Source organism: Xenopus tropicalis, chromosome 5 (assembly GCF_000004195.4).
Source record: "Xenopus tropicalis strain Nigerian chromosome 5, UCB_Xtro_10.0, whole genome shotgun sequence".
NCBI lineage: Eukaryota > Metazoa > Chordata > Amphibia > Anura > Pipidae > Xenopus > Xenopus tropicalis.
The window spans coordinates 59,325,381-59,339,879 of record NC_030681.2 but is presented as its reverse complement, the minus strand read 5'-3'; the positions used below and the strand labels follow the sequence as shown (position 1 = coordinate 59,339,879).

Here is a 14,499-nt window from a genome sequence, read left to right as displayed (position 1 = left end):
AGCAGCAGCAGCAGCAGGTTATTAGAAAACAACAGACCACAAATTAGAAGACATTGGTCCATATTTTAGCAGAAGTAGCAACGATATAATTAGGAGCCATTTCCGGCCCCATAGTAGATGATACTTGCAGGCATAGCAACATTGCAAGTAGCCAGTATAGGCCATAATTAGAAGAAATTAGACGATACTGTGGCAGCAGCAGCAGCAGGTTATTAGAAAACAACAGACCACAAATTAAAAGACATTGGTCCATATTTTAGCAGAAGTAGCCACAATATAATTAGGAGCCATTTCCAGCCCCAAAGTAGATGATATTTTGCAGGAGTAGCCACAATATAATTAGGAGCCATTTCCAGCCCCAAAGTAGATGATATTTTGCAGGAGTAGCCACAATATAATTAGGAGCCATTTCCAGCCCCAAAGTAGATGATATTTTGCTGGAGTAGCCACAATATAATTAGGAGCCATTTCAGACCCCAAATTAGAAGAAATTAGAATTTAAGAAAGAGTAGCAACATTGTAAGGAGCCTTGATAGGCCACAAATTAGAATATGATATGAGATGATATAGTGGCAGCAGCAGCAGCAGCTAGATTATTAGGGGAATATAAGGCAGCAATTGAGAGAGGAGGGTACATCTGGGAGGAGAGGAGGAAGGAGAGGAGGCTAGTCCCTGATGTCAGCAATGGGCACATGGATATCCCCGCTAATCCATGCCTCATTAATTTTAATAAATGATAGCCTATCCACGCTGCCAGTGGATAGGCGTGTCCGCTTCTCCGTGACCACCCCACCTGCGGCACTGAAGACACGCTCTGACAGGACACTGGCAGGGGGGCAAGCCAGCACCTCCAGAGCGTATTGTGCCAGTTCTGGCCACTGGTCGAGCCTCGACACCCAAAAATTCATGGGGTCATCATCAGTGTGCATGGCGTCCTGCACACTCACAGACCCCATGTAGTCAGCCACCATATTCTCCAGCCGTTTTTGGTGGTGACTTTGGGTGCTAACCAGGCCTGCTGCTGCCTGGCGAGGCTCGAAGAAGCTCCTCCACACATCCATTAGATTCCCACCACCTCTAGCTGCGCTGCTGCTGCTGCTGCTAGACTCCTGTCTCTGCTGGATGTGTGGAGTAGTGGAGGCCTGAGTGTCAGGCTGGGGGAAGGCCTCCATCAGCTTGGCGCACAGAGCCCTTTTCAATTGACCCACCCTCCTCTCTCTCTGGCTGGGTACAAGGAACTGCGCCATCTTTTCCTTGTACCGTGGGTCAATCATTGTAGCCACCCAGTAATCCTCCCGGTCTTTAATGGCGCAGATCCGGGAATCACTCCGGAGGCATGTCTGCATATGGGCAGCCATGTAGAAGAGGTGTCCCCGACCAACCTCTTCTTGACTGCCCTGGAGATGCAGCAGGTCATCTCCTGCCTCCTCCCCCTGCTCTGTGTCTTCCCAGCCGCGGACAACAGCTGGGGTGGTAGGGTGGCGTGGGCCCTGCTCCCCCTGCTCAGCAGGCACCCAGTCCTCCTCTCCTTCATCCTCCTCATCAGGCATGTCCTCCTCATCATGCCTCGCAGCCCCTTCCACCTGCCTACGGGGCCTGCACTCCTCCTCCTCCTCAGGCACGTCACCCTCCTCTAGCAGGCCATCCAACGTGCGCTTGAGGAGGAAAACCAGGGGTATGATGTCGCTCACACACGCATTGTCCCTGCTAACAAAGCGTGTGGCTTGCTCAAAGGGGGCAAGTACTCGGCAGAGCTGCCTCATCTGCTGCCACTGCTCAGTACTAAAATATCCCAAATTTGCCCCCTGAGTACCCCTGGCACTGTGCTCCAGCAGGTAGTTGCTGACCGCCCAGCGCTGCTCTACAAGGCGCTCCACCATGTGCAGGGTAGAATTCCAGCGCGTCGGCAGGTCACAGATCAGCCGGTGGGGTGGCAAGCTATGTTGCCGCTGCATCCGTGACGAAGACGCGCTGGCGGTGGGGGACCTGCGGAAGTGGCCGCATACCCTACGTGCCTTCTCCAGCACAACTCCCAACCCTGTGTAGCTCTTCAGGAAGTGCTGAACCACAAGGTTGAGAACATGTGCGAAGCAAGGCACATGGGTCAGACGGCCTAGGTGGAGGGCGGCCAGCAGGTTGCGACCATTGTCGCACACAACATTCCCTGCTTGGAGCTGGCGGGGAGTGAACCACCGCTGCACCTGAGTCTGGAAGGCGGCATGGAGCTCAGGTGCAGTATGACTCCTCTCTCCAAGGCAGAGGATTTGCAGCACAGCCTGGCAGCGCTTGTACTGCACTAAAGCGTAACTGCGGGGACGCTTCAGGGGTGGCTCATCCATAGTGGAGGAGGAGGAGGAAGTGGCCGTGTGGGGTTTGCCCTTTACCCCACGGGGAGGCACCTCTAGCCTGAGGGTAGTCCTGCTGCCTGCACCCTCCCCAGCACTCATGAGGGTGACCCAGTGGGCAGTGTAGGAAATGTATCGCCCCTGCCCATGCCTGCTGGTCCAGGTGTCTGTGGTGCAGTGCACCCTGCCCCCAACAGCATAGTCGAGGGACAGGGACACATTATCCACCACCTGCTGGTGGAGGGCAGGGACGGCCTTCCTGGCAAAATAATGGCGGCTGGGGATCCGCCAGTTAGGGGCAGCGCAAGCCATCAGCTCTCGGAAGGGGGCTGCGTCAACCAGCTGATAGGGCAGCAGCTGCACTGCCAGAAGCTTTGCCAGGCAGGCATTGAGCCTCTGCACTTGGGGGTGGCTGGAGGAAAGAGGTGCCTTGCGGCCAAGGAACTGGGGGAGGGAGACCTGCCGGGTCAGGGGCTGTGCAGATGGCAATAAGGAGGAGGAGGAGACAGAGGGGGCTGCAGAAGAGGCAGAGCTGCACAGTGGCCGCCTCCTACTGTCAGCCTCACAATCCTCTTCCCTTGCTACATGGATTGGAGAGCTAGCACCTGTTCCCTGGGGAATGGGAGGAGGTGGACAGGAAGCACCGCTGCCGCCCGGTGCCCTGCCACTTTGGTGCTGCTCCCACGTCATCCTGTGATGACGTTTCATATGCGAACTTAATGCTGATGTTCCCATATGTGACCCTGTCTGCCCCCTACGTACTTTCTGTCGGCAAAGGTGACAGACTGCTACTGATGGGTCCTGACTCTAGCACGTAAAAAATGCCCACACTGCTGAAGTACGGGCCACCACCTTGCCTGCTGTGGAGGGCTGGGGACCTGAAGTCTGAAGGTCCCTGCCCATACGCCCAGAGCCTGTGGACCCAGGTGCAGTGCTGCCCTGTTGCCTACCCCCCCTAGCAGTGGTTGGTGGGGTCTTCTGCTTCTTTGGGGCCGGCTCTTCATCAGCATCACTAACAACAACACACAGCTCCCCCTCTGAACTGCTGCTGTTATCCTCCTGAGCCGGCACCCAGGATCTGTCTCCATCATCCTCAACATCCTCCCCCAGATCAGACCCTGCATCCACATCCACATCTGGCTCATCAGCCTGCTGCCCTGCCATTAGGGGACCCTGCCCAACATCCCCTACAGCTGATGTGGTGTGCTGTGCCACATACACCTCCTCCTCATCAGACTGGAATGCCCCCCCCATACCTGTCTGATCATCAAAAAGATCCTGGGTGTCTGGGCTGAAGTCCACCTCAGGATCAAATAATAAGGGGGATAGCATGCCCCTTATCACTGAGCTAGCAGGTGATGCCACCTCCTGCTGCTCACTAGAGTCTGCAGCAGACGAGGTAGCCTGGGTGAGCCAGTCCATAACTGCCTCTGCCTGCTGCGACTGAATAGGTCGCGAAGTGGTGGCAAACAAATCTGGCAAAGTCTTGCGACTGCCAGTTGCCCCACTGCGACCTGCCACCTGCTGCTGTGACTGCTGCTGCTGTGGCTGCTGCCCTATATTGCCCAGACTGGGCATAGCACGTGTGCTGGGCTCTTGCCCACAGCCAGCACCACGGCTTCTCCCACCTAAACCACCCTTGCCTCCCACCCTCACCACCCACACCTCCCTTCCTCCCACCCTCACCACCCTTCCTCCCACCCCCACCACCCTTGCCTCCCATCCCACCCTTCCTCCCTCTCCCACGGCCCGTCATCCTGGACCAACTAAAAAAGAAAAAACAATAGGGGGGGTTTGGATATTTGGGGGAAGGTAGGGATAAATAAATAAAAGACTAAACCCCAGAAGTGTGCACCCACAAGGGATACACACACACAAACAAAGACAGACAAAGGTAGCCCTAACAAGGGCTCTTGGGTCTCACAGGGGAGCAGGCAAGCAGAAGAGGGAAAGCAGTGAACTGAAATCCACTTGCACTGACTCACAGAAAGCTCTAACAAATCCTACCTCTAGCGAAACAGACAACTCACACACCTCAGCTCCTACTCTATCCACTACCAAAAACGCACTGAGTAATGGCCGCCTCTGCACCTCCTTATATGGACAGTGGGAGGGCTCCAATCTAATTGGCTGATGTGGAAGAAATGGGCAAGGCTAAAATGACGTTTCCGTGTGTCGCGCGGTTTTTTTTTGTCGCACGGCGGAAAAATCGGCGCACACGTCTAAAATTGGCCGCTCGCGGCAAAAACTGCTCGCGCGCGATCAAATTTGGCCGCGCGCACAAAAATAACCGCGCGACAAAAAAAATTGGACGTGCGTAAACGCAAAAGTTCGCCGCGAAACCGACGCTGGCGAATTTTTTCGCTCATCCCTACAGAGGGTGCTAGTCTGGAGGGACCCTTGGTACCCGACTCAAGTATAAGCCTAGGGTGACTTTTTCAGCACATTTTGGGTGCTGAAAAACTAGGCTTATACTCGAGTATATACAGTATTACACACATGCTCATTTTTGAGGCATTAGAGGGCTTTTACACACATACGCACATGCACACAACACACATTTTGCCAAGTGTAAAGCACTACAAGGTTTGAACTTTGTTTTCTTTTCTCTGTGTGGGAGACTGGTGGTAGGTCTGCTCCTGGCTAGTTGGGACAACTGACCTGTGTTAGATAGAGCCCATTATGTGGCAAAGATTTTATTTTTAACAATTTTGTAATTTTTATGCAAGTGAAAATAAACTGCCTAAAAGAGAATACACTCTTTCACGTGTTGTAATTGTGCCAAGGGCTGCTTTACCCCCAGAAAGCTGGTCCCAGCTACCTAACCCCTGACAATATATATATGTCCCTGAGGAAGAGCACAGTTTGGTGCTCGAAACGTCGGATCTTTTTCAATAAACCCTTTTTGTTTTTTCATAAAGTCCCTATGTGTGCGGTACTCTGTCTGTCTATTGAATTTTTTGACCAGCACCGAGGGCATTTGCTTTTGCTTGAAGGGTGTGCTCCTGTTTGTTCTTGTCTATATATAATATATAATATATATTTACAGAGCGCTGGTAAGGCCCCATCTAGAATATGCTGTTCAGTTTTGGTCTCCAGTGCTCAAACGGGACATTATTGAATTAGAGAGGGTCCAGAGAAGTGCAACTAAGCTGGTAAAGGGTATAGAAAGTCTCAGTTATGAAGAAAGACTGGCCAAGTTGGGTCTGTTTACACTGGAGAAGAGGTGCTTAAGAGGGGACATGGTAACTATGTATAAATATATAAGGGGATCATATAATAACCTCTCTAATGCCTTATTTACCAGTAGGTCCTTCCAACGGACATGAGGGCACCCACTCCGTTTAGAAGAAGGGAGGTTCCGTTTAAATATTCGGAAAGGATTTTTTACTGTGTGAGCTATGAAGTTGTGGAATTCCCTCCCCAAATCAGTTGTGCTGGCTGATACATTACATAGCTTTAGGAAGGGGCTGGATGGCTTCTTAGCAAGTGAGGGAATACAGGGTTATGGGAGCTCTTAGTACAAGTTGATCCAGGGACTGGTCCGATTGCTATCTTGGAGTCAGGAAGGAATTTTTCTCCCCTCTGTGGCAAATTTGAGAGGCTACAGATGGGGTTTTTTTGCCTTCCTCTGGATCAACTAGAAGTTAGGCATTATGGTTGAACGTGAGGGACGTATGTCTTTTTTTCAACCTAACTTACTATATTACTATTTTATTGTATTGTGAACTGCAATGTATTCAAGTACACTATCCCTTATTACCCCTTCTAAAAGCTTTCCTACTATTGATGTCAGACTAACAGGCCTATAGTTTTCAGGCTGAGAACAGGATCCATTTTTAAATAACAGCAGCACATTAGCAATTCGCCAGTCACTCGGCACCATGCTAGACTCAACAAATCCTAAAAAATTAAGTGAGGAGGCTTGGCAATCACAGCGCTAAGCTTGTTTAATACCCTGGGATGAATACCATCTGACCGTGGACCTTTTGAATTCCCACCCAAGTGACCCATGCGTCAGTAGCTATATTACTAGAACTGGGCATATTTAAAGGGAAGCCTTCATTAGCTGGTTCCTCAGATGTATAGACAGATGAAAAATAAGTGTTCAAAATTCAAGTTGGTTCAAAAACCAGCTTACCCCCCCCCCCTCCCTGCAATTATAATGTTCCCACCCCTTCTTGCTTCATTTTTTTACTATTCACATAATTAAAAAAATAATTTTTACTCCTAGCTGCAATATCCCTTTCCTTCTCTATTTTAGCTTGCCTGATAGCTTTTTTAATTGCTTCCTTGTACCTGAGTTTCAAGCTAACTTGAATGCTTTAAAAGCACGTTTTTTCTTACCAACCTCAACATTAATGCTTTTATTCAGCCATAAAGGTTTTGCTTTTCGATGCCTCTGCTTGCTTACAAGGGGAATATACCGATCTGTATACGTGCAAAGCAACGTTTTAAAGATGTTCCGTTTTCAATCTGTGTCTAACCCTATGAAAATCCTTTCCCCGTTGACACATTGCAGAGATGCCCTTTTAGTTAATCCCTTATAGAGCTGTCTCTGCAGCATTATCTCAAAGGAGAGCATGTTGTGATCACTGGTCCCTAAATGCTCACCTGCAAAAATGTTAGAGACGAGTTCGGTATTATTAGATATTACGAGATCCAAAATGGAGTCATTCCTAGTAGGTTATTGAACCGCCTGAAATAAAAAGTTGTCATTTAGCATATTAACAAATAACATAACTTACTGTGAAAGCCCTTCAGCAGTAAGATGATTTCAGGTTTTGTCTGCAAAGCAGAGCGACAGTCTGGAGAATAGTAATATGGGCTCAATCATAAAAGTTAGTGAGCCTGTATGAGCTATCTGCTCCATAAGTGGGGATATGTGAGGCAGATGAGAGCTAGCAGGCATAAATAACATCAAGACTGAAACAAATATAACAAATAACATAACTAACTGTGAGCGGCCTCCAGCAGTAAGATGATTTAAGGTTTTGTCTGCAAGTCAGAGTGACAGTCTGAAGATTAGTAATATTGGCTCAATCACAAAAGTTAGTGAGCATATATGAGCTATCTGCTCATAAGTGGGGATATGTGAGGCAGATGAGACCTACAAGATTCTGGGTGACATCTCCATAGTCAACACGGCAGACCAATGTTGAAAGTAGACTTTCGGTAATCTTAACCATGATGAGAATAAGTCAGATAAATCAGCTTTCTCATGTGGGTGAAGGGCTTAGGGTAAGCTTAGGCTCCTTAGGCACTCTGCTTCACTGAAGTTGGTCTTCCTAGGAGAAGGTTGAGAGGCTGAGGCAGAGATCCTTGGTTGGCTGCTGAGTGCTGCTAGAAGTTTATTCCCTCTGACTGGGTTAAGCAGTGTATGTACTGTGCCTTGGTGGTTAACAATCAGCTTGAAGAGGTATCCCCAGCTATATGGAATTTATGGAATGTTCTCTCTTTTTGGAGTACCAGGTGACAGATCTGCGAATATCTGCATTTTATGGTTGCGGAAGTCCACCAAATTAGTGGTGCGTATTGTTAGGGAAATCGCCTCCTATATCCCTCATAGTAATGAAATTGTGCAATTATATCTCTTGGCGACTTAGTAATTGGAGGTTTAGGAGCTAGAGAATGATGTGTGCTCTCTAGACGCCATAGATCAGGAGATCTATGGAGGTTTGGGCAAAGATGGCAGAAGGATATCAGGTCCTCCAATATCCTCAAGGATGCCTCTGAATCTTCTCTATAAGTGCAGAGCTCGTACAAAGTATGTGTGTCCACCATCTTAACTGGCCACACTCCCCTGGTACATTGACTTCTATGAAAAATAATTCCAGATCCTAAATACATTATACAGTGAGAGGCAGAAGTAGAGGCACCCAAAATACATTAGATACAGTTAAAGACAGAGGGTAGTGGCACCACAAATCCATTAATTATATTGAGAAGCTGTGGGACCTTACCATGCCCAACCTAGTGGTAGACATGAGAATAGCAACCAAGCAGGAGACACCCTGCTTTGCTATTATGTGACTTGGGTCCTATCAAATGTATACTGAGCAGGAGAAACCAGTTCTATTGTGTAGTTGCTCCTTCTGAAAGCTCAGACTCATGCACAATGCACTGAGATGGCAGCCTACACACCAATATAACAAATAAAAAAATACATTTGTTCAAGATTATAGTGATACTGACATGAAAAAACAACTTTTAAAATATGAATCTACATGAAAAGTTACCTATAGGTCATGTTGATCATTTGTTGCTGATAGACCTGCTTCTGTAAGTAATTGTTACTTGAAGTTCCTAAACCTGACTGTTCTGCCAACCTGACTGTCTCTTCTTAGCCTGTCAGTTATAGCTTCTAATGCTAACAGGCTACTGCTGCACAAATATGGCAGCCCCCTCATAGAGGAACATGGGGGATCAGGTAGGGAATGTCAAATCATCTGACAAATACTTATGGCAAAATTATAAATAGCATGCAAAGACAGTGTTATGATATATGTAAAAAAGGTTTCATTTCTGGTGTCAGTATCCCTTTAAAATTTTAAATGGTAGAGTGAGTTACCTGTATATGCTATGTAAATAGTGTAACTTAAAGTACACAATAAAATCATGACAGAATTATTTTAATCCCTGCATTATTGTTCATTACATTATTTAAAATAGCTTTGTATTTTGGTAGCTTGTTGTAGATAGATATTTTAACTTATTTTGAATTTGTCAGAATGTGTACTTTCCAAAAATAAATGGGTTTCTGGGCATCTTTGTACAGTTAGGGGGTCTCACGAAACATAATACGCTGGCAGTGTGCTGTGTTTGCAGCAGCTGAGCGGGTTGCCGAGAAAATACATATTCACTATTTTTATTTGGGGTCCCTACAGCCACAAACTTTAGTTTATCTATATGCGTATTGGGCATCATATTTTGGATTTGCCTTTGTGAGTAAGAAATTGTGTGAGATAAATGCAGAAAATTTGAGAAATTTCAGAAATGTCATATAAACCACACATTTTATAAAGGCATTGTGGTTTGGAGTAGAAAGATGCCTTTACCTATTTTGGATTTGTTAGAATTTGTACTTTCCAGATAATGTATGGCTTTCTGGGCTGAACTTACTTTTTTCCTTACCCCCTCAAAATGCAGTAAATGTGTTGATTTTGCAATAACTGAAATTACAGAAATTATATAGTTAGGCCCCTACATTCTACATACTTAGGTAAGCCTATGTACATTGGACATTAAACTGTGGACCCCTGGCATTCCTAATGATATGTGGGAAATAAGTTGATGCAAAGTGGGAACTATGAGGTGAATTTTGGATATTTTATCAAAATTGTAAGGGGGAGGAAATTTTCGGGTAATGTGGAGCTAGTGGATCATTATAAAAAGTTGTAATTACAATATAGGGGCCTCTAGAGGGAGCTATAAGGAGTTAGTGAGTGTTGGGAAAGTCCCAGAGGGAGGAGTTGAAGGGTATAAAAGGAGGGGAGTGGCAGAGCAAGGGAAATACGTCATGGGAAACAGGCACATGCAGTAAGTCACCTGACCAGCAGAAGGGACTGAAACAGGAAGAGGTAGGCAAACTAGCTAGTGAGGGCCTAGCTTGTGTTATAGTACACTGTAATGGTGTGAGGAAGCCCAGGTTAGTGAGAATGGGCAGCTAAAAAGCCCCACCAAGGAGTGAGTGGGAGTAGCTTCCCAGTGGGTACCCCGCCAGTCACGGTTGAAGTGGACAGTGAGGGTGTAGGAAGGCCTTCTGGGATTTGGCAAGTAGTGGCGAACAGTGTTGGACTTCCACTGCAGAGCACCTGGTGAGGCTGGTGTTTTGGGCTAAACCCTGTAAGGCACTGGAGGCCGATGGTGAGAGTGTAAAGGAACACTGGAGGGACCAGGAAGTGAACTTTTTTCAACCTGACTGTTACACCAATCAGGCATAGTTACATACTAGTTACATAGGGTTGAAAAAAGACCAGAGTCCATCAAGTTCAACTAGAGCTGGGCGGTATGACCAAAAATTTATATCACTGTATTTTTCAAAATTATATTGGTGTCACGGTATTTGACGGTATTTTTTTTTCCATGCATGATCTTGGGCAGCACAGGTACAGACACATGGGGAGGCACAGGTCACTGCTAGAGGGAGATTTATAAGGAGAGGGTGAGACTCAGATGCCCCCCCCAGGTATGTATGGAACGTATCACACAAATAAATAAGTAATACATGACAGCACATACTGATAGGCACAATAAGAGGGCCATAAAGAAGGATACTTATAATTTGTAATGTCGGGGGCTCTCAAAGCCCTTGTCCCCTTTCTTCCTATTCATTGCACCGGTCTCAGCAGTACTGCCTCACACAGCTGCCAGCCGATTCCCGGCTTATGTAAGCACACGCTTCATGCCTCCGTGCCCCAGCCGCGGCTGCCTGACAGTTGCTATGGTAACGGGTGAAGCGCTGCCGGCGATCAAATTCCTCTCCCATGCTCTATCAAAGTCCCGGCCCCAAGCACTTCCGGCTTCTTAGCTTCAACTCCCGGGTTCTGACACACCGGTATTGGGGTATTTGCAAAATAAATATAATTTAAAAAAAAACAAAAAACGGTATTCGGTATTAAAAGGTATACCGCCCAGCACTAAGTTCAACCCATCCAAGTAAACCCAGCACACACAACCTATACTTACCAATCTATACACTTACATACATAAACTATATATACAACCATTAATACTAACTGTAGATATTAGTGTCACAATAGCCTTGGATATTGAACTGCTTGTTCAGAAACTTATCCAGGCCCCTCTTAAAGGCATTAACAGAATCTGCCATTACAACATCACTTGGAAGGGTATTCCACAACCTCACTGCCCTCACCATTAAAAACCACCTACGCTGCTTCAAATGGAAGCTCCGTTCCTCTAATCTAAAGGGGTGGCCTCTGATGCGATGATCTTTTTTTTTTTAGGAAAAAAGAACATCCCCCATCTGCCTATAATCCCCTCTAATGTACTTGTACAGAGTAATCATGTCCCCTCGCAAGGCATGGGTAACTGTAAACTGTATCCTGTTGTGTTATGATCTGTGTGCCTGTGGTTCTATTGGTGTAAACTAAATAAAGTGTTGATTGTTACAACTCCCAGCACCGTTCATTTTTCCTGGTGTAGGTGACGTGATTAAAGGGTAATTACTGCTTACAAGCTTCACAGCTTGGCAGTTTGGAGTAGAAATACATATTTACCCATTTTTGATTCGGGAAGATGTGTACTTTCCAAAAATATATGGCTTTCTGGGGTGAACTTACCTTATTATAGCTTTACCCCACATAAAATGCAGTAAAAGTGTTGATTTTGCAGTAGCTGAAATTACAGAAATGATTGATCATGTGGGTTATCTTTATTTTTGGGACTCTACATGCCGCATACATAGGTAAACCTATGCACATAGGGTATCAAAGTGCTCAGCGGACACCTGCCAGTCATATTTAGCATGTTTTGTCCATGTACTTATGATACGTGGGAGATACGATGGTGTAAACTGGAATCTTTGAAGGGATTTTTCAAAAATTCTTAAATTTTGAAGTATGACGTAGAAAGACATATTTACTTATTTTGGATTTGTCAAAATCTATTCTTTCCAAAAATCTATGGTTTGCAAGGGTAAACCTACTGTTTGAATATTTTTTGGCCTTGAAATCTGAATTATGCAGATATCTGGGGTGGTGTTTGTAAATTTGGTAGTGTTCTGCTGGGTTTTTTTTACCTATACATGTCAAAAATCTCCTCAAAACTATACATATTTGGTATTCAGGTGTTCAGGGGAATTTCCAAATCAGTTGTTTTTTTATGCATAACATAAATTATATTTCTGATATATGCGTTTATATAAATGGAAATATTTTTTTTAGACCTTTAGAAGTGTATATCTTATTACAGAAGTGGAATTACACAAAATGAAAAATATGATACTGTATATACTCGAGTATAAGCCTAGTTTTTCAGCACCCAAAATGTGCTGAAAAAGTCACCCTCGGCTTATACTCGAGTCAGGTGCCATGGGTCCCTCCAGACTAGCACTCTCTGTCCTTTGTGTGCAAAGTAGGCCACCCGCAACCAGACCCTCCAGGTCCCTGGGCCGCTCCCAAATTCATCTTAATCTACCATCCTCACTTGTCCCATTCTGCACTAAACATTGCTAAGGGGGTAGTACTCTTAAGGTATCCTCGTTGATACCATATTGTTTTTGTTGACCCTCTTCTTCAGAGCTAGTTTATGGTTTTTCTTTGAAATAAATATTTAAAAACCTATACCCCACTGATGCCTCATTTAATGTAATTGTATTGGTATTTATTTTGATTATTGAAACTTAGCAGTAGCTGCTGCATTTCCCATCCTAGGCTTATACTTGAGTCAATACATTTTTCCAGTTTTCTTAGGTAAAATTAGGTACCTCAGCTTATATTCGGATCGGCTTATACTTGAGTATATATGGTATATAGTTTTCCTAGGTAAATTAAAAGCCCCCTCCAGGAAAGGCCCCTAAGGTGAAAGGACACAATATGTTCAAAAACTAATCTGTACCAAAAAACAAAAGCAGGGACTGTCCTATACCTGACTTGAAAAAAGCACAGGAGTTCGCTTAGTGGAGTGTCATTAGTCAGTTGCTGATAAGAGGCACAGATAAGGAAGTGAATCATGAGCAGATTGTGAAACTCGCCCACTCATCATTCTTCTGCAGACACTGAGGAATACAGAGCTCCATTTATCTGTTTTTAACCTTGTTTTAACTGCTTTGCCTCTGATTTTTTAGAACAACTTCTCTTATAGTGCTTTCCTATGTTATGGCTGTATATAAACTGCGATGTAAGATTTTGACTTTACATCCCTTTCAAAAGACAAGGAAAGTCTAAGTCACTCAGGGGTGCCAAAATGTTAGGCACCCCCAAGTGACTTAAATCGCTTACCTTGTACCCCGGGCTGGTGCCCCTGTTAGGAGGAAACAGCACCAGCCCGGGGTACCTGTAGCGAGTGCTTCCTTCTTGCCTATTCGCGCTGCTGGCAAATGTCCGGGACAGACGCATGCGCAGTAGAGTGAAACTCCGACTTCTCTGTTCAAAGTTTGGCTTTTCACTCTACTGTGCATGCGTGCACAGCGAACAAGGAAGAAGGGAGCGATCGCTGCTACCCCGGGCTGGTGCTGTTCTCTCCATACAGGGGCACTAGCCCGGGGTAAAAGGTAAGCGTTTTAAGTCACTTTGGGGTGCCTAACATTTTGGCACCCCCAAGTGACTTAGACTTTCCTTCTCCTTTAAAGGAGACATATCCTATAAAAATTATGAATGTGCCAGGGAATTATACTCCTCTAGATATAGAAGGATTGTGCTTAAAAAGTTGTGTTTCTGACTGATTTATTGAGAAATTCCACAAAAACCCCACTAGCCCCGCCCATCTGTTCCACTTCCTGCTGGCTGAATTCTCTGGATGAGCTGGGGAGCCGGCGGCCCTCCGTACCCTGCACTGTAGGATAGGAACCAATCAGCAGCTAGGCTGACCTGATAGGGAACTGAAGCCTGTCTGTGCTTGTGTGCCTGCAGGGCTGTGATTGGCACTCCCCCTCCTACTGTGCTTCTGGCAGGGACCGTTAGGACACGCCCACTCTCCATTTCAAACTCTGACAGAGAAGTGATAGGATCTATAGGGAGCTCCAATAAAGGGGCCATTGTTACAGATAGGATTAATGTTTAGCCCAAAGGGAAACCAGCACCGGATATTATTCATAATTGCCTACAAAATTAGGGTTTTCCCATTTATCCAATATGTCTCCTTTAAAGGAGAAAGAAAGGCTCACTCATTGGGGGATACTAAACCCCCCAGTGATTATAATTGCTTACCTGAAACCAAGGGTTAATGCATGCGAGCAATCCCTTTCCTTCCTTCTCCTTTTGACACTATGCCGGGGCCTATGCATCCTCAGTTGAGTGAAAGCTGGCTTTTTTTTTAAAGTTCACCTGTTCACTCCACTGCACATGCGCAAAGAAAGATAATGGCTTCATCCCATAAACCCTGGTTGGTGCAGCAGGTAAGCTATTACCATCACTGGGGGGGTTCCTAACATATTGGCACCCCAATAGTGATTGTAACTTTCTTTCTCCTT

The 14,499-nt window shown here is 45.8% G+C and overlaps 1 protein-coding gene across 7 annotated transcripts in view; it reads left to right on the top strand.

Annotated features, from left to right (window-relative positions):
* Positions 1–14,499, top strand: part of sash1 (SAM and SH3 domain containing 1) — a 254,021-nt gene that overhangs the window by 127,473 nt on the left and 112,049 nt on the right. The gene's annotated exons all lie outside the window — the stretch shown is intronic.